We start from the raw sequence: 22,005 nt of genomic DNA on the forward strand, positions 1-22,005 counted from the left end.
GCAGAAAAGATAACTGGGGGTCAGGTGACCCCAGCAAGGTGACTGTCTAGTCTCCTCTTGAAGATTTCCAGAGTAGGTGATTTCACTGCCTCTGGAAGGAGCTTATTCCACAGTCCGGACACCCTAACTATGAAAAAGTTTTTCCTCATGTTGGACCTGAAACCGTCTTCTAGGAGTTTGTGGCCATTACTCCTGGTTTTCCCCAAGGTTGCCCTGGTGAAGAGATATCCGCCAAGCCCTTGATGTACTCCCCTGGTGTGTAGCGGTAAGCTGAAACCAAGTCCCCTCTCAGCCTTCTCGTTTTTAGACTGAAGAGTCCCAGGTCCCTCAGCTTTTCCTCATATGGCTTGCTGTGCAAGTCTCTGAATAGATGGGTGACTCTGCTCTGGACTCTCTCAATCTTTGCCACATCCTTGTTAAAGTGCAGTGCCCAGAAGTGGATGCAGTACTCTAGCTGTGGTCTCACCAATGCTGGGTAAAGTTGTTAGGGTAACGATATGGATTTTGGATGTTGGGATAACAATATGGAATATGGGGGTGCTGAGTGTGCAACTGAATGAAGGCTTTGTCCTGTGTCTTAGCAAAAAGCTGCCAGTCACAAGGCTGGAGGATATATTAAAAGTAACTAACTTTGCAAATGCTTAAGCGAGAGGTTTTCTAAACAAAGTAGTATTAGAGCTTGTTAAGTAAGAAGGACAAGATGCAACCCACCAGCTATTATCAGGAAATAAGAAAGAAGCCAAACCTTGGAGATAGTGCTGAAATCAGCACAGAACAAGAGAGAACCAGCAAGTGACCAAGAGTACCCGAGTTCATGGTCTTACGCATGCACTCTTAGCAGAGAGGCATGTAAACAAAAGAAATGCATGGGCAATTCCATGTTAATGAAGTAAACAGTAAACAGAGGTGGAGCTTGAGATGGGAGGAGAAAGAGGTGGAACAAGAGCAGAGTAAATGTTAATATTTATGAACCAAGGTGTATACAATGTGAAAAGAACTAATGTTCAAGGCGGCTCCCCATATTCCATTGGTGTGAGAGCTAGTCCGAAGCTGTCTCCATTCTGAATAAAACTGTTGCAAGCAATGTGAGCTGGTGTTTGCTCCCTGCTTGCTCTGGCAAATGAGTAACAGGATCCATGGGTTATTGGACCGTCTCTCTAGTTGTTGAGCGCCGCATGGAGTCAGGGTCCAACAGGTGTGTTGGGGATTGTTCATCCTCAGGTGGAGAACTCTACATTTCTCGATATTGAACTTCATCTGGTTCTGATCCACTCATCTTGCTAACCTGTCTAGGTCTGCCTGGATCTGCAGCCTGTCTTCAAGTGTGACCACACACAGCCATAACTTGGTGTCGTCCATGAACTTAGCCAGTGAGCTTTTCACCCCCAGCACTGGACCAAGCACCAACCCTGGAGGGACACCACTGGCCACTTCTCATTAAGATGACAGATCTATTTATAATTTTCTGGGTCCTACCCCATAGCCAGCTTCCTACCCACCTGACTGTCATGCAATTAAGCCCACAATCCTCCACTTTTCTCATGAGAACATCATGGGATACCAGATCAGAGGCCTTTTGGAAGCCAAGGTATACAGTGTCAACCTCCTCTCTCTTATCCAGGTGGCAAATTACCTGGTCATAGAAGGAGATGAGATTGGTAACACAAGATCTGCCCACAATGAAGCCATGCTGGCTGTCACTCAGAAACCTGCCTTTTGCAAGCCTCTCTCACAGATTCCTGAATTAATTTTTCCAGGATTCTCCCTGGGATAGAAGTTAGGCTAATTGGCCTATAGTTACCCAGGTCCTCTCTCTGCCCCTTCTTGAAGATGGGCACAACATTGGCCCTCTTCCAGTCCTCAGGGACCTCTCAAGAGCACCACGAGTTTTGGAAGAGTTTCACCAAGGGTTCCTTGATGACTTCGGCCAGCTCCTTCAGCACTCTCGGATGAAGTCCATCCAGTCCTGCTGACTTATACTTGCCTATTTTTTTTAATTGATCATGCACCAACCCTATGTCAATAATAGGAAGGTGGTTATTCCTACTAAGCCCATTCTGTACCCTATCTGGCATGATTTTCCCCTTGGCCCAGTGAAATACCAAAGCAAAGTAGTCATTCAGGAGTTCAGTTTTCTCCTGAGTGCCAATAACCAGCTGTCCTGAGTTGCTGAGCAATGGCCCTACACTCCCACTTGTTTTCCTCTAGTTATGTACATACCTAAGAAAGGATTTCTTGTTGTCATAGTTGGTAGGGTGCCCAAGAAGGGTGGCTGTGCCTAAAGGAAACGATCCTTTGGGCACAAAGCAAGACGATCCCCGAGCGAGGCAAAAGAGGGAAAGGAGCCAGGAGGCTTCCATGGCTGACCAGAGAAATCCTGGGCAACCTAAGAGCCAAAAGGGGAGCACATAAAAAGTGGAAACAGGGTGAGATCACTAAAGATGAATATACCTCCTCTGCTCGTGCTTGTAGGGAGGCAGTTAGGCGGGCCAAAGCTACCATGGAGCTGAGGATGGCAACCCAAGTAAAGGACAACAAGAAATTGTTTTTTAGATACATAGGGAGTAAAAGGAAGGCCCAGGGAGGAATAGGACCCCTGCTAAATGGGCAGAAGCAATTGGTGACAGATAGAGGGGACAAGGCTGAACTCCTCAACGAGTTCTTTGCCTCAGTGTTCCTAAGCGAGGGGCACGACAAGTCTCTCACTGGGGTTGTAGAGAGGCAGCAGCAAGGCGCCAGACTTCCATGCGTAGATCCTGAGGTGGTGCAGAGTCACTTGGAAGAACTGGATGCCTTTAAGTCGGCAGGCCCGGATGGGCTCCATCCCAGGGTGCTGAAGGCACTGGCCGACGTCATTGCAGAGCCACTGGCGGGAACATTCGAATGCTCGTGGCGCACAGGCCAAGTCCCGGAGGACTGGAAAAGGGCTAACGTGGTCCCCATTTTCAAAAAGGGGAGGAAGGAGGACCCGGGCAACTATAGGCCGGTCAGTCTCACCTCCATCCTTGGTAAAGTATTTGAAAAAATTATCAAGGCTCACATTTGTGAGAGCCCGGCAGGACAAATTATGCTGAGGGGAAACCAGCATGGGTTTGTGGAGGGCAGATCGTGCCTGACCAACCTAGTCTCTTTCTATGACCAGGTTATGAAACGCCTGGACACAGGAGGAGGGGTGGATGTCGTATACCTGGACTTCAGGAAGGCCTTCGATACGGTATCCCACCCCATACTGGTGAACAAATTAAGGGGCTGTGATGTGGATGACTGCACAGTCCAGTGGGTGGCAAATTGGCTAGAGGGTCGCACCCAAAGAGTCGTGGTAGATGGGTCGGTCTCGACCTGGAAGGGTGTGGGCAGTGGGGTCCCGCAGGGTTAGGTCCTTGGACCGATACTCTTTAATGTCTTCATCAGCGACTTGGACGTGGGAGTGAAATGTACTCTGTCCAAGTTTGCAGATGACACAAAGCTATGGGGAGAAGTGGACACGCCAGAGGGCAGGGAACAGCTGCAGGCAGACCTGGATAGGCTGGACAAGTGGGCAGAAAACAACAGGATGCAGTTCAACAAGGAGAAATGCAAAGTGCTGCACCTAGGGAGGAAAAATGTCCAGCACACCTACAGCCTAAGGAATGACCTGCTGGGTGGCACGGAGGTGGAAAGGGATCTTGGAGTCCTAGTGGACTCCAAGTTGAACATGAGCCGGCAGTGTGACGAAGCCATCAGAAAAGCCAATGGCACTTTATCGTGCATCAGCAGATGCATGACAAATAGGTCCAGGGAGGTGATACTTCCCCTCTATCGGGCGCTGGTCAGACCGCAGTTGGAGTACTGCATGCAATTCTGGGCGCCACACTTCAAGAAGGATGCGGATAACCTGGAGAGGGTACAGCGAAGGGCAACTCGTATGGTCAAGGGCCTGCAGACCAAGCCCTACGAGGAGAGACTAGAGAAACTGGACCTTTTCAGCCTCCGCAAGAGAAGGTTGAGAGGCGACCTTGTGGCTTCCTATAAGTTCATCACGGGGGCACAGAAGGGAATTGGTGAGGATTTATTCACCAAGGCGCCCCCGGGGGTTACAAGAAACAATGGCCACAAGCTAGCAGAGAGCAGATTTAGACTGGACATTAGGAAGAACTTCTTCACAGTTCGAGTGGCCAAGGTCTGGAACGGGCTCCCAAGGGAGGTGGTGCTCTCCCCTACCCTGGGGGTCTTCAAGAGGAGGTTAGACGAGTATCTAGCTGGGGTCATTTAGACCCAGCACTCTTTCCTGCTTATGCAGGGGGTCGGACTTGATGATCTATTGAGGTCCCTTCCGACCCTAACATCTATGAATCTATGAATTTTCTCAAACAGCTTCCCCAGGACCGAGGTAAGACTAACCGGCCTATAGTTTCCTGGGTCCTCTTTCCTCCCTTTTTTGAAAATGGGGACCACATTGGCCAGAGCACCACAAGTGCTTGTAAAGCTGTGCCAGGGGTCCCACAATGACTTCTGCCAATTCCCTCAGCACCCTGGTGTGGAGATCATCTGGACCTGCTGACTTGAACATGTCCAGTCCCTCCAGAAGTTCCCTGACTAGGTCCTCACTGACCCTGGGTCTGGCTGTGCCTCTTCTGGGTCCATCTGGAATCCCAGTGTGGGGGATGTTCTGGTCCCTGTTCAGAAAAATGGAGGCAAAGAATTTGTTAAAGAGGTCAGCTATTCCAAGCATGTCCTGCAGGGGCCCCATGTTACCCAGTGCCTTCTTTTTACTCCCTATGTATTTAAAAAAAGGACTTCTTATCTTTGATCCAGGTCGCTAGTCCCAGTTCTGTCTTCGCCTTAGCCTTCCTAACAGCCCCTCTACAGTCTTGAGCAATGGAGGTATAATCCTCTTTGGTGGTGGCCCCTCCCTTCCATTGGGTGTATGCCTCTTTTTTAGCTTTCAGACATTCCTGAATGCCTTTGTTGAGCCATGAGGGCTTTTGAGCACTCTTGCCCCCTTTGATTTGCATTGGGACTGTCATCCTTTGGGCTTGGAGGATCGTCTCCTTATGGAACGACCACTCTTCTTGGACTCTCAACTCCCCTCCCCTCCCCTCTGGGACCTCAGTGCCTCACTGACTAATCTCCTTAACTCTTTGAAATCAGCCCTCCTGAAGTCCAGGGCTGCTGTCTTGCTGCAGGCCTTTGACACCCTGCGCTGGATGGTGAATTCCAGTAGGCAATGATCACTATCACCCAGGTGGTCGAGAACCTGCAGTCCCGTCACCAGGTCATCGCCTGTGGCCAGGACCAGGTCCAGCAAGGCATTTCCCCTGGTGGGACTGTGCTCTTCCTGGGTTAGGTTGAGGTCCTGAATCTCAGCTAGGAACCTACGTGAGTGGTCAGACCTGGCTGACTACTCCTCCCAGCAGATGTATGGGTAGTTTAGGTCACCCATGCTGACCACATCCCTTGACTTACCTGCCTCCACGAGCTGACCTGAGAATTCCCAGTCCAGCTCTTCCCCCTGGTTGGGCGGTCTGTAGTAGACACCCACCATTAAGTCCCTCTCCCCCCAACCACCATGAATTCTAACCCAGAGCACTTCAGTCTGCCCCTCCTCTGACCCCATGCTGTTTTTTGAGGACATGTATTGCTCTTTGACATAGAGCACCACACCCCCGCCTTTCCTCCCCGTTCTATCCCACCTGTACAGCCTATAACCCTTGATGTTTACCACCCAGCCATGGATTGAATCCCACCACATTTCAGTGAGCCCCACTATGTCCGGGTTTGTGTTAGCTAGCAGGAGGGCAAGTTCCTCCTGCTTGTTCCCCATACTACAAGCATTAGTGTAGAGGCATTTAAGGCCTCCCGTTGGTGTATGCACCTTCCCTCCCCCGATCCCAGGACTGTCTGGGCCCCTGCCACTTACCTGGGTACCTTTTGTGCTCATCACCTGTCTTGGCTGGGAAGTGTCATCATTTCCCCCTGTGGCCCCATCCCCCGGCAAAGCTAGTTTAAAGTCCTTGATTTCCGATTGTCCTTGATTTCCACTGCTAATTTAAGTTCAGTCACTGCCTCAGCCTTTCTGATCTGTTCCCTGCAAGCATGTGCTGTTGTAGTATAGTCCTTCTTGGGGACTTTTTTTTAAGTCTGATCTATCATTACATGAAGTTCCTTCCCTCATCATAATCTAGGAGATGTTTGTGCAGAAGAAAATAAAAGCAACACTAAGCTGACTGAGGTGAACCTTCAACCTTTTTTTATCTAACATTGGGCATGTTTACACATGCATTAATGTGCTGTAATGATGGCACATTAAGTTTAGTACCTGTAATAACAGATATTAAATTAATTCGCAGTAATCAACACTACTGCACAGTAGTGCTAGGGCACATCTTTTAGGTGACGCTAATGTGCATTAGTACAGCTTTCACCATGACACACTACTGTGAGGTAAAATTAGTCTGCTGCGTTTCTAGCATCCCATGTAGACTTGGCCAGTGACAGTTTTAGCTCAGTGCTTGGCCTTCAGTACACTAAATATGTATTTCCCACAATGGTTTTCATCACAGCATTAACAATGCTCAAAAGCCAAGCAGGTTTTCTTTGTCTAAGCATCCTAAGACAAGCTAAAAACATTAAGGGTCACCATGGAAAGCCACATATATCTTCCTTTTACCCTTTTTTCCCCTGATCCTGAGACAACTAGTTTCCCTTTTTCCCCTCTCCTTTTATCTAACCAATCCCATCCAACCTCTCCTTAACTGATCTGAAGATTAGTCCTCCAGAACACACTGTTAAAAAGCAGTATTTTCAGCATGAAGTTTTTTTCCACATGCTAGCAGTACTAGGAAGAAAGGACCGTCCAATGAAAACTCTCATTGTACAAAGGCAAGCATTTATAAACACTGATTAGGAGGTTGCTGACCACATAGCCCCTTAGAATTTGGTAAATCATGTTTTGTTGTGGTTCATTTTAAGGCACTTTCCATAATATGCAAAGACTACAAATATTATTAATATTTCCTTGTTTAAACAGGCTGTTTCTTTTTACTGTCCTCCTCTGGATTCTCTGAGTAACCTGTTAGACTGATTAATAACTTCTTGTGAAGTCACCTGAAAAGCCACAGAGCATAGCCACCTAGATGAACAAAGGTTACCACCAGTTCAAGATAGACCTCAACACCAGACAAATGAACAAACAGCAGAAGTCTGAATAGGGATATCTATACTGCTCAACTGCTGTGCCAAGCAGCACTATACTGGAACACAGTTATCAAATTTACTAACATCCTTCTGAATTCTCATCCTATCCTCCCCAGTTTTTGAAGCCTCTCTGTTTTGTGTCATGTGCAGACCTGATCAGAAAGATTTCTCTTTCAGCCTCCAACCCAACTGTAGTAAAATGTTAAAAGGCACTGGACCTAAAATAGGCTGCTGTAGAATTCCACTTGAGACCTCCTGAGGTTCCAATTTCAATTGATTTATAGTTACAATTTGCTTTCAGTTTTTCCAACCAATTACATATCTACCAAACAGTAATTCTATGCAGCCCATATTTTCCAGCTTAGTTATGAGACTGTCATGTGGGACTGGCCTTGCAGTCAGGAACCGCACAGTACAGCACGGAGCCAGCCCAGCTCGGCCCATCCCCTCTTGGCAGTACTCAGTTTCCTGCTGCAAGGCTGGGACCCATGCACTGTGGCTCAGAGAGGATGAGCTGGGCCAAGCTAGCTCCATGCCACACCACATGAGTTCCTGCCTTGCTGCCAGGAACCACATGCTGCTAAGATGAGATGGGACAGGTTGGCTCTGTTCCATGCCAGGCAGTCCCTGGCTTTGCAGCTGGAACTGTGTTGTGCCAGGTGAGACCAGGGCAGCCCCATGTCATGCCATATGGGTCCAAGCCTTGCAGCTGGGAACTACACACTGCAGTTGAGATGGGATGGATGGGGATGGCTCCCTACCTCCCACCACACCCTCCCACAGCCCTCACACACACTCCCACCCACCAACCATGACCCCCCCCCCACAGATCTGCACACACACCCACACCATAATGCCACACACCCACACCCTCTCACAGCCCCCACACGCCATGAGTGTCATTCCCACCCACACCCCACCATACCCATACCCAAACCCACATCTTCCCACACACCCCACCCACATATCCCACACCCCTCCACACCCTCCCCCACACATCCTACTCACCATACCCACACCCACTCCCCAACCAGAGGCTCCACATACACCCCCATACCCCTCCCACACACAATGTACAAGAGTAAGACTGTATTTAACCTATTATGCAATTGCCTCTAGAGACACTACACAGACGCACATAAGTCAGGACTTTTTTTAAAAATAAAATTTAAATAAGTTATAGTAGATACTTGGGTTTTTTAGTATAAAATTTGTGCGGGGGGGTTCTCAGTTTCCAGATGGCAACTACGCCCCCAGCTCCCAAAAGGAGTACTTCCAGGGCAAGGGGAGGAATTTCTGGTGGCAAAAGTCAGGGGTTAGGGCCAGGACTTTTAGTCTCAAGATGGTGACCAACAGGCAGGGCACCTGTTAAGGGGCAGCGCTACCCTTATGGCCCTCAACAGCTCACCACAACTCGTTAAGCAGACTTCCATCCAAAATAATGGACCACTCCTGAACTATATTATTTCTCCACTGAACCAGTTACCTTTCAAAGAAAAACAGTGATTGATTTGGCAGGTTTCATTCTTAACTAATCCATGCTAGCTGCTAATGACCACTACTTCCTCCTTCAGGTCTTTACAAATTAGTATTTTTATGATTTGTTCCAACATCTTCTTAAGTGCAGAATTCAAGCTTGCTGATTTATAATTCCCTTGGTTCTCCATTCTCTTTTTTAAAGATGAGCTTTACATCAGCCCTTGCCTGGTACTCTAGGTCAGTAGTTCCCAACCTTTTTTTGCCACAACCCACTGCTTGGAGCAGAGTGAGGAGGCAGCAGCAACCAAGGGGTGGGGACGGAGGAGCTGCCAGCATGTAGCATGGCTCGCCCTTTGTGTGTGGCACTGCTGGCATTGCTTTTGTGACCCAAGGTTGGGAACTACTGCTCTAGGTTCTCATTTCTCTTCCTTGACTTTGTAAATATTATTGCCCATAGCTTGAAGATTTCTTCAGCCAGTTCATTCAACACACTGGCATGAATTCCATCACAGTCTACTGACCTAAATTCATGCAAATTTATCCCAAACTCTCCAATGTGCTCTTTAGTAGGCACAATCTTCCACCCTTTCCTTTGTTGATTTGCATTTTGTTACCTATCCAATTGAAGTCCCTTTTGTGTGTGAGGACTGAGAAAAAATGAGCAGCACTGCCTTCTTTGCATCTTCTCATAATAGCTCACCCTGCTTACTGAACAATGAACCCACAGTTCCTTTGATAGTTTTTTTTATCCATTTTCAGACTTATTAACAAAACGCCTTCTTGTTGCCTTTAATATCACTTGCCTGTTGTAGGTTTTCCACTTGTTCCTTAGTGACTTGCCACTTGTCACTTAGTGACTTTGCACTAAGGAACAAAGTTCCTTCTCATTTTCTCAGGATTCTTGTCAGAACCTGTTTCATGAATAACACAACAGATGTGAAAATGTGAGTTTGGGTCCCTCTAACTCCCTTTCAAACCCTCACTACTAAGCATACAGCACTTTAAAGGACTGTGGAAGTGTAATACCCTTGTAGTGCAGGAGGGAAATTTTCAAAATGCAATCTGAGCATGCCTTGCTGAGTGATAAGCAGATACTATATCTATCTTGGGAAGGTCAGTGAAACTCACTCAAGCATGTTTTGTGTGGAAATGATGGTAGCTAGCAGCCATGTGAGGTATACTGTTGAGGTTGAGGGCAATTAACAAAATCCTAACAACCAGGTTGGGCAGCTGGGGGCCAGAGTGGGATTTTTGAGAGAACTCTCTGGTTGGCTGAAAATGAACTATCCTTTTAAAAAGGGGAAAAAAACAACACAGATTGAAAAAACAACACACACACAGAAAAAAACAACACACTCTTGCTGGCAGACTCGTAATAAATCTGTGGCACATACAGAGGAGGACCTACAAACAGCCCTTAACTGCTTCTCTCAAGCATAGCCATGCCTGGGACTGACCCTTAACATTGAAAAAACAAAGGTATTCACCAGCCTGCTCTGGACCAATCAACTTCCCTGGCAAAGATTCTCATTGATGGAAAGGAGCTGTAGAATATTGAACACTGCATGCCTCTAAAGCCATGTTTCAAAGAAGGCCAACATCAATGAGAATATCTAGTATAGGATCCAAAGTGCCAGCTCTACCTTCAAAAGACTGAATCATGTGTTCAATGATCACAACATCAGGGATCAAACAAAGCTCCTACTACACAGATGAGGCTGTGAAGGTTGGGAGACCTACAGGGACCACCTCATATGCCTGGAATCCTATCACCAGTGCTACCTCTGGAAGATCCTTGGCATAAAGTGGGAGGATTGTCACATAAATGCCAGGGTCCTCACCAATGCTAACAGCAGTATGGAAGCATTGATTATTCAACATCAGCTGTGGTGGACAGAGCACTGTGTGCAGATGTCTGATGTACATCCACCAAAACAACTGCTAAACTCCCAGCTAAAAGAAGGACAAAGGACAAGTGGGAGTCATAGAAAACACTTCAAGGACACCCTCAAGGCAAACATTAAGTATGGCACTGACACAGCAAGTTGGAAAAAACTAGTCCAAGACAGGCTCCATGGTGACACCTTGTGAGAGAAAGTACATCTTATTTTGAGGAAAACACTCCTGGAAGCAGAGAAACAACAGAAACAGAAGGAAAGGAAACAAGACAGAAATACAAGACCGAGATATATCAATACAAACCCAAGGTGAAATTAAATTATATTATTAATTAAATAAAATAAACAGGAAAGTATACAAATACATACAAAAATAAAATAACATAGCAGTCAGGGGACAGGGTAAATCCTAACAGAAGAATAATCTGTGACAGAAATTTGGAAGAAATAAAAGAACACAATGTACAGCCCTGCTCTGCAGGTTATTTACAACAACCCACACTGTATCTTGGATCATAGGAACGTGAGAAAGGACCCCAGGGGTGCATCCAGAAAAGTGTGCATGTGCCTTGTACAGCAACTTAAAGACCTTTGAGATGCTGCAAGAGGCACATGCAGGCACAAAAAAAATTCCCTGTGCTGCAAATTTTCAGTGCAACGGCAAAATTAGACCCCTGGATATCCAGGACCATGCCCTGAGGCAACCAGAGGCTCCGGTCCTCCACAGAGATGCTCTGGTAGCCAGCCAGAGTGTCTCTATGGCTGGCCCTCACCCTGGTGCTGAAGCACGCTGCCTGCCCTGCAGGGCAGGCAGCATGCCAGCCTCAGGGAGCTGGACCCATGCTCTGTGCTGGTAAATGGGGGGGTGGGGCTGGATGAGAGGAGGGGACCATGGGTGGACCCCCACTGGCCCCATCCCCTGCCTGCTCCCCAAGGCCCCCCAGATCACTGCTGCACCCAGCCTCATCACCCATTGGCTCCTGCAGCTCCCTCAATTGCTGTCCCACTCAGCCCGATCCCCCACCTGCCCCCTGAACCCCTGATGGCTGCTCCACCCAGCCCCATCCCCGCCTACCCTGTGAGCCACCCCCTCCCCTGCAATCTGGCAAGTCAGTCAGCAACACGGAAGTCCTTGACTTCAGGAAAGCCGACTTTGACAAGCTCAGGAGGCTTGTCAGTGAGGCCCTAAGGGACTGTGACCACAGGGAGAGGGGAGTTCAAGAAGAATGGTTGCTCCTCAAGGGAGCGATCCTCAATGCACAAACTAAGTCTATTCCATCTCGGAGGAAAGGCAGCAAGAGGGCACAGCAGCCCCCCTGGCTCTCCAGGGACCTAGCAGACCTCCTGAGGCTAAAAAGAAAGGCCTACAAAGGATGGAGGATGGGAGTCACCTCCAAGGAGGATTATTATGCACTGGTCCGGTCCTGTAGGGAGCAGACCAGGAAAACCAAGGCTGCAACTGAACTCCAGCTAGCTTTGAGCATCAAGGACAATAAAAAGTCCTTTTTCAGATATGTGGGGAGCCGGAGGAAAAGCAGGGGCAACGTTGGACCCCTGCTGAACCAGATGGGGCAACTGACAACTGACGCCCAGGAAAAAGCCAACCTATTAAATAGGTACTTTGCGTCAGTCTTTCATCAGCCCCATGGGACACCCATGCCCGCTACAGGGCCGGGAAGTCCGGGTGAGGGTGATCCCCTGCCCTCCATTAATGCTGACTTCATGAAGGAACATCTTGAGAAGCTGGATACCTTCAAGTCAGCCGGCCCTGACAATCTTCACCCCAGGGTACTCAAAGAGCTGGCAAACATCATAGCCCAGCCTCTAGCGCAGATCTTTGAAAACTCTTGGCGCTCTGGTGTAGTGCCCGAAGACTGGAAGAAGGCCAATGTGGTGCCTATCTTCAAGAAAGGGAGGAAAGTGGATCCGGCTAACTATAGGCCCATCAGCCTGACTTCTATCCCGGGGAAGATCTTAGAAAAGTTTATTAAGGAGGCCATCCTTAATGGACTGGCCGACGCCAACATCTTAAGGGATAGCCAGCACGGGTTTGTTGCGGGTAGGTCTTGCTTGACCAATCTCATTTCCTTCTACGACCAGGTGACCTATCACCTGGACAAGGGAGAAGAGATTGATGTCATATATCTTGACTTCAAAAAAGCCTTCAATCTGGTGTCCCATGATCACCTCTTGGAGAAACTGGCCAATTGTCGCCTTGGGTCCTCCACGATCCACTGGCTGGAAAATTGGCTCCGTGGTCGGACCCAGAGGGTAGTAATTGATGGAAGTCACTCATCGTGGTGTCCTGTGACCAGTGGGGTCCCCCAGGGCTCTGTCCTTGGACCCATACTGTTCAACATCTTCATTAATGATGTGGACACTGGAGTCAGAAGCAGACTGGCCAAGTTTGCAGATGACACCAAACTTTGGGGCAAAGCATCCACACCAGAAGACAGGCAGGTGATCCAGGCTGACCTGGACAGGCTCAGCAAGTGGGCGGACGAGAATCTGATGGTGTTCAACGCTGATAAATGCAAGGTTCTCCACCTTGGGAAGAAAAACCCGCAGCATCCTTATAGGCTTGGCAGTGCTATGTTGGCTAGCACTATGGAAGAAAGAGACTTGGGGGTCATCATTGACCACAAGATGAACATGAGCCTGCAATGCGATGCTGCGGCTAGTAAAGCGACCAAAACGCTGGCTTGCATCCATAGATGCTTCTCAAGCAAATCCCGGGACGTCATTCTCCCCTTGTACTCGGCCTTGGTGAGGCCGCAGCTGGAGTACTGCGTCCAGTTTTGGGCTCCACAATTCAAAAAGGATGTGGAGAAGCTTGAGAGAGTCCAGAGAAGAGCCACGCGCATGATCAGAGGTCAGGGAAGCAGACCCTACGATGACAGGCTGAGAGCCCTGGGGCTCTTTAGCCTGGAAAAGCGCAGGCTCAGGGGTGATCTGATGGCCACCTACAAGTTTATCGGGGTGACCACCAGTATCTGGGGGAACGTTTGTTCACCAGAGTGCCCCAAGGGATGACGAGGTCGAATGGTCACAAACTACTACAAGATCGTTTCAGGCTAGACATAAGGAAGAATTTCTTTACTGTCCGAGCTCCCAAGGTCTGGAACAGCCTGCCACCGGAGGTGGTTCAAGCGCCTTCATTGAACACCTTCAAGATGAAACTGGATGCTCATCTTGCTGGGATCCTATGACCCCAGCTGACTTCCTGCCCTTTGGGCAGGGGGCTGGACTCGATGATCTTCCGAGGTCCCTTCCAGCCCTAATGTCTATGAAATCTATGAAATCTATGAAATCACTGCTCCACCCAGCCCCAGCATCCCAGCAATTAAAAAAAAAGAAACAAAAAAAACCCCTGCACTCACTGGTGGTAGCAGCTGTTGTCAGGGTCAGTGGGGCCTCCTGGCAGAGCCCCCCCACACATCACGGGGCAGCGGGGGCCAGCATTGACCGGGCCCAGCTGCCTGGCACCCACACTACCGCTGCCCAATTGCGTGGGTGCGGCCCGGGTCAGCAAGGTGCTGTGCAGCTCCGCACACTGTCAGACAGCTGGGACCACTCAGGCTGAGTGGTGCCAGGCCCCAGGTGACAGCTGCAGCGCCCCCAGCTGCCTGACCACAAGCAGAGCTGCGCAGTGCCCTGTCAACCCCATCCACACCCATGCAATGAGGCAATGGAGTGTGGGTCTCAGGCGGCCAGGGCTGGTCCCTGCTGCCCCATGCTGTGCAGGAGGGCTCTGACAGGAGGCCTCAGTGTCCCAGTGGCAGCTGTTACTGCCAGTGAGTGCAGGGCTTTTTTTTTTTGCTTTTGCTTTTTCTTTATTGGTGGGATGCTGGGGCTGGGTGACATCATAATAAATAAATGAGAATTCATTTATTATAGAATTAGGAAATCTCGGCCTACTCAAATAAAGCTTAAAATATACATGCACTTAATACATGTGGATGACACATGGAGCAGTTCACTGCAGTTCCCACTGTCAACCTTTTTTCTTCCCCTACCTGCATGTTTTCCTACTTTAAAAACAGTCCTACAATATCCTTGATCATGTCAATAGCTCCTGCTGATTAAAATAAACTCTTTGATATGGTATTTGTTCTAGCAAGTAATTCTCAAATACTGTTTTGACTGTTAGGGAATTAGAAAAAAACCCTGTTAAAATTAATAAATGAAAGGCCATGCTATAGGCAATGCCACTGTTGCTCATTAATATATGCCAAACACAAGTAGCCTGATTTAGGGCTTTGTTACACTGTAATTTAAGGCAGTTCCTGGAGCTCCTAACCCTGGATTGTCCACACATTAAACACGTGAAACTGGTTACATGCCTGAAACTGATTACATAACTTCAAAGCAAGATTCATAGATTGTAAGGGGACGGAAGGGACCTCGCAAGATCATCGGGTCCATCCCCCGTCACTAAGCAGGAAAGACAGTTCAGGTCAAGTGATCACAGCAAGGTTACCATTCAGTCTCCTCTGGTTATGGGTTCAGTAGTATCAGCCTCAGTTCAACATGCCAAAAACTGACATTCTACAGTAGTGACATAGTATTGATACTGCCGTTTTTTGAAAGCTGTATTATTTTGATTCATTTCTGCAGAATAGCATAAGGGTGGTTTTTTTCCCCTATCCAAGTAAGGAACCATAACTTAGATGATGGATTCTGTACTTAACACCAAGGAGCTGTTCATGAATCAAATCCAAAAGTTACAAAAAGAAACAAAAGTCATATCTTGAAAAAATTCCAGATATTAAGGCCATTAGCATCATAGGAAGTGCTGACACCATGAGTCAATGACATTAGAAGATTAAAATGGTTTCTTAAAAAGGCATCTCAGATCAGTAAGGGCCAAAGCTCACTGTTGTTATGCCTGGTGTACAGCCATTAGAATTACAGGCATTCGTGTGTGTGTCCTCAGAATAGCTCACTTTGTCTGAATCCTTGCAAAGTTTTGATAATAAAGAAGAAACCAGGAGAATAAAGGAATGATAAAGACTTATGATCAGCTGTTAGAGATTGAAGAAGGAACAATACATTTTATTTAACTGTTTATCAACCTAGTTATCAAGCTGGGAATTTCTAATTGTATCATGCTACATCAACTTTCTAAATGATTTTTTCTACACATTGGATGAATGACAAGACACAAAGTGGCAGCAAGTACTTTAAACAGTATTGCAGTTCAGTACACTCACTCACCAGAGAACCCCAGATATGTACATCCCATGGTCTCACCACCACCACTACATTCAGGCAAACACACAAACAATTTCAGTACAACTCTGCCCTGCCAAATCCAACTGTAGACAAGAACAGACCATCATCAGACAGTGGTAATTAAGAATTATTCTAATCCTTTAAGAAGAAAAATATCCCCCCTTTCTCTATCTCATGATCTTTTCGGTAAACAACAGTAAATGAAACATGTTAAAAATTGGTTTGAATTCTGGGAAAGAGACAACTCACAGAAATTAATAATTTCCTTGACATAATATATATTCCAATTACAAATGGGATCCTGACCCTTTTCTGTACTGTAACCATGGTGGGAAAGTCTCTAATTATCTGCTTCATTTGCTATCAAATACAATTAAGTAGCATGAATTCTTTTAGGTGTGATAGCTAAACTGTGGAATAGGCTAGCCAATCTTTTAAAAACAGTGTTTCTCAACCTTTTTAGACACAAGGCACCCCTCAGAAAATGCTAGATCTTAGCTTTCAATTTGTTTTTGACTATGGAACAACAGAACAATTCTTCTGTTGCAAAAAACTGAACTATACTGTAGTGTAAATACCCCCCCCCCCTTCCATCCCCACTGGCCTGGATTGTGCCCACTGCCCTCCCCCCCCATCCTCCCCAGCACCTCAGATTCCCCATTCACTGCCCTGTCCTTCCCTTCCCTCCTACTCCACTTACTTGTGGCTGTCCATACTGTCTGTCCCAGGACAGCAGGCAAGGAAGGGTTAACTGGTCCAGAGAGCAACAGCAGTGGTGGCTGGGCAAGCAGGGGAAGGATGGCATGGAGACAGAGGGAAAGGGAGGCAAGGGCCCAAGGCTAGGGTGAAGAAGGGGCAGAAGCAGTGTGTAAGGGAGATGGGGGGAGGGAGGGAGGAACAGGGCAGAGGGGGCAAGCAGCAGCTGCCTGCCTTTCACCACTTCATACTTTATTCTAAGAAACTTTAATTTTCTACTAGGATCCATGCTCTAGAATATTTCAGTCCTGTACAGACATCACACGTAGACTGTACTCACATACTCGCATAGGCTCAAAACCTGATGCATGTCCTGAAAATAGTACAAAATATAGGAGAGCATGGTCATTGTCAAGAGAAGCCTTAAGGGAAGCTTGTGCAACTTGGAGGTAAAACTACTCAGTTCTGTTGCCGAGTCCTTAAATAAGGTATAGCTAATGACTATGGGGCTATAATTTATGTACCAACAAAACTGTCAGTAGAGGATTTTTCACTGGTCAGTCTGGGTCCAAATCTGTTCTCATTGAGGTAAATGAAGTTTTACCATTTTCTACAATTAAAAAAGAGTTAGACCAATACTGCATGCTCTTGAAAAATCATTTTCTTTGTTCTTCCTGGGTCTGACACCTGAAAACATAAGTTTGATTAGGATTGTTTGCATTTCTCCACATTTCCTCATGCAAAAATTCAACTGAATATCTTAGTGTAAACTAGCCTACAGGAAAATCTAAGACAACTAAAAGTTTGTGTCCCTCATGAGTACCGATGCTGGAATGACACCAAAGGACCTTTAGCCCTGAAGAAGATTGTGAAGTTTCCCTTTGTACGGCCACTGGCAAACGTTCATTTTGAAGGTGCAATGGGATGTGATCGGCCACCCCAACAACTGCACCTCCAATAAGCAATTCTGAAATCGGGGATTAGACCCAAATTGTACCCTACTTGCCTTGCAAGTGACTGATCATGATCAATCAGCTGATTGTCAAAACCTTGCACTCAAAAGCTCTGGTTGGAGTACTGGGCATGGGGGGGTGGGAATCAGAAGTTCCTGGCAGGGGAAGCCGAAGGAGTTCCCTGCTGGGGATGTTAAACCCAGCACCAGCAGAGTAGTTGCACATTGTAGCTTATGGGAACCCCAAGGTCAGGCAGATTCCGGGTCCCCATGAGCCATATTGAGTAAAAACCAAATATGCAGCAGAGCTAGGCTATATGGGCGTTTTTACATGTCCTGGTACATGGGGACCCAAAGATCAGAGAACCTCTGCCCAATCCTGGGGTCCCATTGCACTAGACCCTTTAAAAGCTACGCATACAGCTGGACAGCACACACAGTTTTCTGACATCCCCAGTGCACAGGGGCCCTAGGATCAGGCTCCTTGATTCTGGGGTCTAAAGGCACTGGGGATGTATAAATTGCACATGGAGCCCAGTTGCTCATAGTTTTGTTTGTGTCCTGTCATTCCAGTTCCCCAGAACAGGGAAACTCTCCATGGTCCCAGGGCACTTGATACTCCAGGATCAAGGTGCCTCTCCCAGATCCCTTCATTATACGAAGATGCTAGGTGATTTGCTCTTCCCCAAAGACCAAGATGGCACCAACTTTTTCTAATAAACACTTTTGAAGTTAGCAACAGAAAAATATTCAGGCCAGGGACATAAGAACTGTCATAGTGAATCAGCTCTAGTCCATCTAGTCAAGTATCCTGCCTCTCATAGTGATACTTCAGAGGGATGTTTAAGAACCCATAATAGACAGGCAAGGGATAATCTGCCTTATACAAGCTGTACTCTTGATCTCTCATTTTAAAGACTGGCTTACCCCTGAAGTTTGAGGTTTAATATCCAGTCCAAAATTTTTGCTACCATTAATTAGAACTCTGCTTAGTTTTATTATCTATATAAAAATTTAATCTCTTTCTTTAATCTTGCTAATTTTTAGTCTCAACAGCTCCTGTGGCAAATAGTTCCACAGTTAAACTAACAGCAAAAGGGATATTGTAAAGCACATTTACCTAATAACAGATATATTTAGGGAGAGATAGAGAAATGTTGTAGAAAATATCATCTCACCCACACAAATTGGTGGTGCAGTCCAGTTTCTATTGCTACAGAAAGATTTATCTTGCCCTTTCATAGTGTAAATATATTGGCAATTGTACTCCACAGAGAAGCCAGAGGCGTATTCTTTTTTGGAGTCTGTAATTATATTGCCATTCTCAATAACAGGAGGATGTCCACATGTCTTCCCTGTGTGCAAGAAAAATCAAAACAAAACCTAATTGAAAGCACAGTTGTGGCTCACACTTAATGGGGAGGGCGGTACATCCAAGAATGGAGTGTGAATAATTATATCACTACTTCCACAGAATGACTGCTAGGGGTAGACTTGATTCTTGATTTTATTTTCACTCCAAACTTTATGCTTGCTCATGCAACATTTTTTTTTAAGGTAAGATTTTCTTCAGTACCTTCCCCTTATTTCAAATGACACACAGAAGTTGTATGCAATTTATAATGCTTACCAGGGGGGCACAATGGGAAATCTAGATGCCCATCAATACACTTCCTGACAGAGGGAACAGTGAGGACATAGCCTCCACTACAGGAAAACTCCATTGTTTGATCATTTGGAATCACTGCTGCATGCCTTCGGCCTTTGGACAGAAGCAGCTTTTTATCTTCCGGTTGCTGCTTCATGATCGTACATCGTGTTAAGGAAAAACAGGGAAAAATAAATGATAATTTATTTCAAATCTTTAAATTCTTCTGTTACAAAGTATGATGCATACAGTAGGAACCATATCTTGTATCTAAATAAGAATCTCAGTTATGAAATATTTAGAATGGGAGTGGCCAGAAAAAGCTCAAAGAAGCCATGCTTCTAGCACATAATATAAAAAGTCGATGCTTTCAACATGTAGTTAGACAGCTAGAACTAGGGTTGGGTATTTAACCAGTCATATAAGTTTTCCCATTAACTTCTTGTGGGGAGGGGTTGTATTTTATTTTACTTCTGGTTTTTATGGTTTTTTTTATAAAAAGTATATAAAATTACCATTATAAATTGTTCTCAGAAACTGTAGTGAAATGTGTCTAAGAATCAGCTGTGAGGGATTTTTCTAGGCAGTTTTGAATGAAAGAAACTGTTCTAGGCACAGGGAAATAAGATGCACAGTCATTATTTCAGCAACATCTACAGTTAGGGGAAACGCTTTACATCCACTGAAAAGAATGTTCTAAAAAATCTAATGATGGCAATTGTGTGCATGAGGGCAGGGGGATTTCTTTCTTGTCAAATCTCAAAATATCAGCATGGGTAGAGCTAGGATTTTAAAAAGTGGGGTGCAGGAGGTGTGGTGCATTATCACATACAATACAATACATATTTTTATCTAGTTAAAAGGAAACCAGAAACAATAAGCTAGTGGCCTAGGGATTCATTATTCAGTTTAAGATCAGAGCAAAAAACAAAGCTAAATTTATTGGAGTGTGCATTCATTTGCTATAATGTATATTATGCATAAAAACCCACAACCAACTTTACAAAAATGATCAAAAGATGTTGTTTCTTTAGCCCTGCAGTCATTAAAATTAAATGGAGATCTTTTTCAAATTCATAAAACTAAGTCTAGCCTTCTTGAGCATCCAGTGCTTCACTGAAAGTTATTTCCACACCTCAGTTAATGTTTTTACCTAGAGTTAGTCTTCAGAGCTGTGAACTAGGCACTACATCACCAGGAGCATCTAACATAGCATAACTGCAAAAGAAAGGCTAGCTTGAATAGCTGAACTTCAAAATCATTTAAAAGGAGAGGGTCATTAACACCTACAACATGAAGAGTGCAGGAGCAATCAGGTAGACTATAATAATTCATAAAAGCACTTGACTCCATCACTGCTGCCTGACTAGAAATGTGGCTTCCACTGCCAGGTAGTTGGTTTTCAACTTCATGTGGACTACGAATCAAAGAGGGGGTGCAATTGCACCACTGCACTTCATCCCCCCAGATCCGCACTTGCTATCAGTGTCACATACATTCAGGTAGCCCACAACAAGAAGCTATAATTCAGGCATAACCAGTACTTCCATACAATAATGAAATAGTAAATAATAGGGCTGTGCAAAGCTTCAGGTGATGATTCAATTTGGAGGAGACTCGGCCCTATTTGGTGGCCAAATCTCCAAATCCAAATCGAAACAGGGGACCAATTAAAAGGTCTGAATCAATTTGAAGCTCCTCAAATCTTCGGAAAAGATTCAGAGAGCTTTGATGATTCAGACAGTCCCTGGTGGCTGCAGCAGGGAGCTGCAGCCAGACTAAGGGATGGTAAGTAAGGGCAGGGAGAGGACCATAGGGGGACCCCTGCCAGGCCCCCCCCCAGCCCCCCCCCATGGCTGTCCTGCCCGCCCCAGGTCCCAGTGATTTAAAAAAAAAGCCCCACTCACCGATGCGGCTGGGTGCGGGGGTGATCCCCACTGCCCCATGCTGCATGGGAGGCTCTGCCATGAGCCACTGCCCCCGCCCTTGCTCCCCTGGCCCCCCCCCCAGCTCTTGCCCTTTAAAAAAAAAAAAAAAAAAGAAAGAAAAACCCCAGAACTCACTGTTCCTACAGCGGCCTCAGGGCTTCAGGGGGCTCATGCAGAGCCCCCAAAATGGCACAGGGCAACGGGGATCGTCCCCCACCAGCAGGAGCGGTGAGTACAGGGGGTTTCTCAGTTGGCTTTTTTTTTCTTAAAGGGCCAGAGCTGCAGCGGGTGGAGCAGCCATGTGGGAGCTGGGACAGTGGGGGAAGGGATTGGGGGTTCATGCAGAGCCCCCCCTCCACACACACAGCATGGGGCAGTGGGAGGCAGCAGGGATCCCTCCCCCCCTTCCCGGCAGCATCCAGTGAGTCACGGCTTTCCCCCCGCAACCCAAAAGCCGGGAGCTGAGGCGGGCCATTGTCAGGCTGGGAGAGTGGGCAGGGGATGGACCTGGGTGATTCAGCTGAATTGATTCAGGTCAGTGATTCAAATCACCAGATTTAATCACTGTCCCCCAAATCGGCCGAATCCGAAGTGAATACTAGCCACTTCGCACAGGCCTAGTAAATAATTCCTCTTGCCCATAGAACCAGTGGCATCTCAAGAAATTAATTAAAATAGCCTGGAGACCAAATCCATGGCAAAGGAAACACTTTCAAAATACCCAAACATTTTGAAGGTGGTGTCCAGCTTCTCCCATCACATATTATCTATTCAGATCCAGCCAGCTTGTATCCAGGAAAGCAGCTATATTGTGCTCTGTTGCTTTTCACATATTCTGATTTCTCAACACTAAGAATTTCACCAAAATCAATATCAGGTGGCTGTTCACATATGGATACTGAAAAAAACCACACAGATAATATTATATAATTAATCTACATCTATAACAAAAGAGTAACTGGACAAGTTTTTCAGCCTATTTTGTTTCATCAC

The sequence above is a fragment of the Alligator mississippiensis genome, chromosome 5, assembly GCF_030867095.1.
Source record: "Alligator mississippiensis isolate rAllMis1 chromosome 5, rAllMis1, whole genome shotgun sequence".
NCBI classification, from domain to species: Eukaryota; Metazoa; Chordata; order Crocodylia; family Alligatoridae; genus Alligator; species Alligator mississippiensis.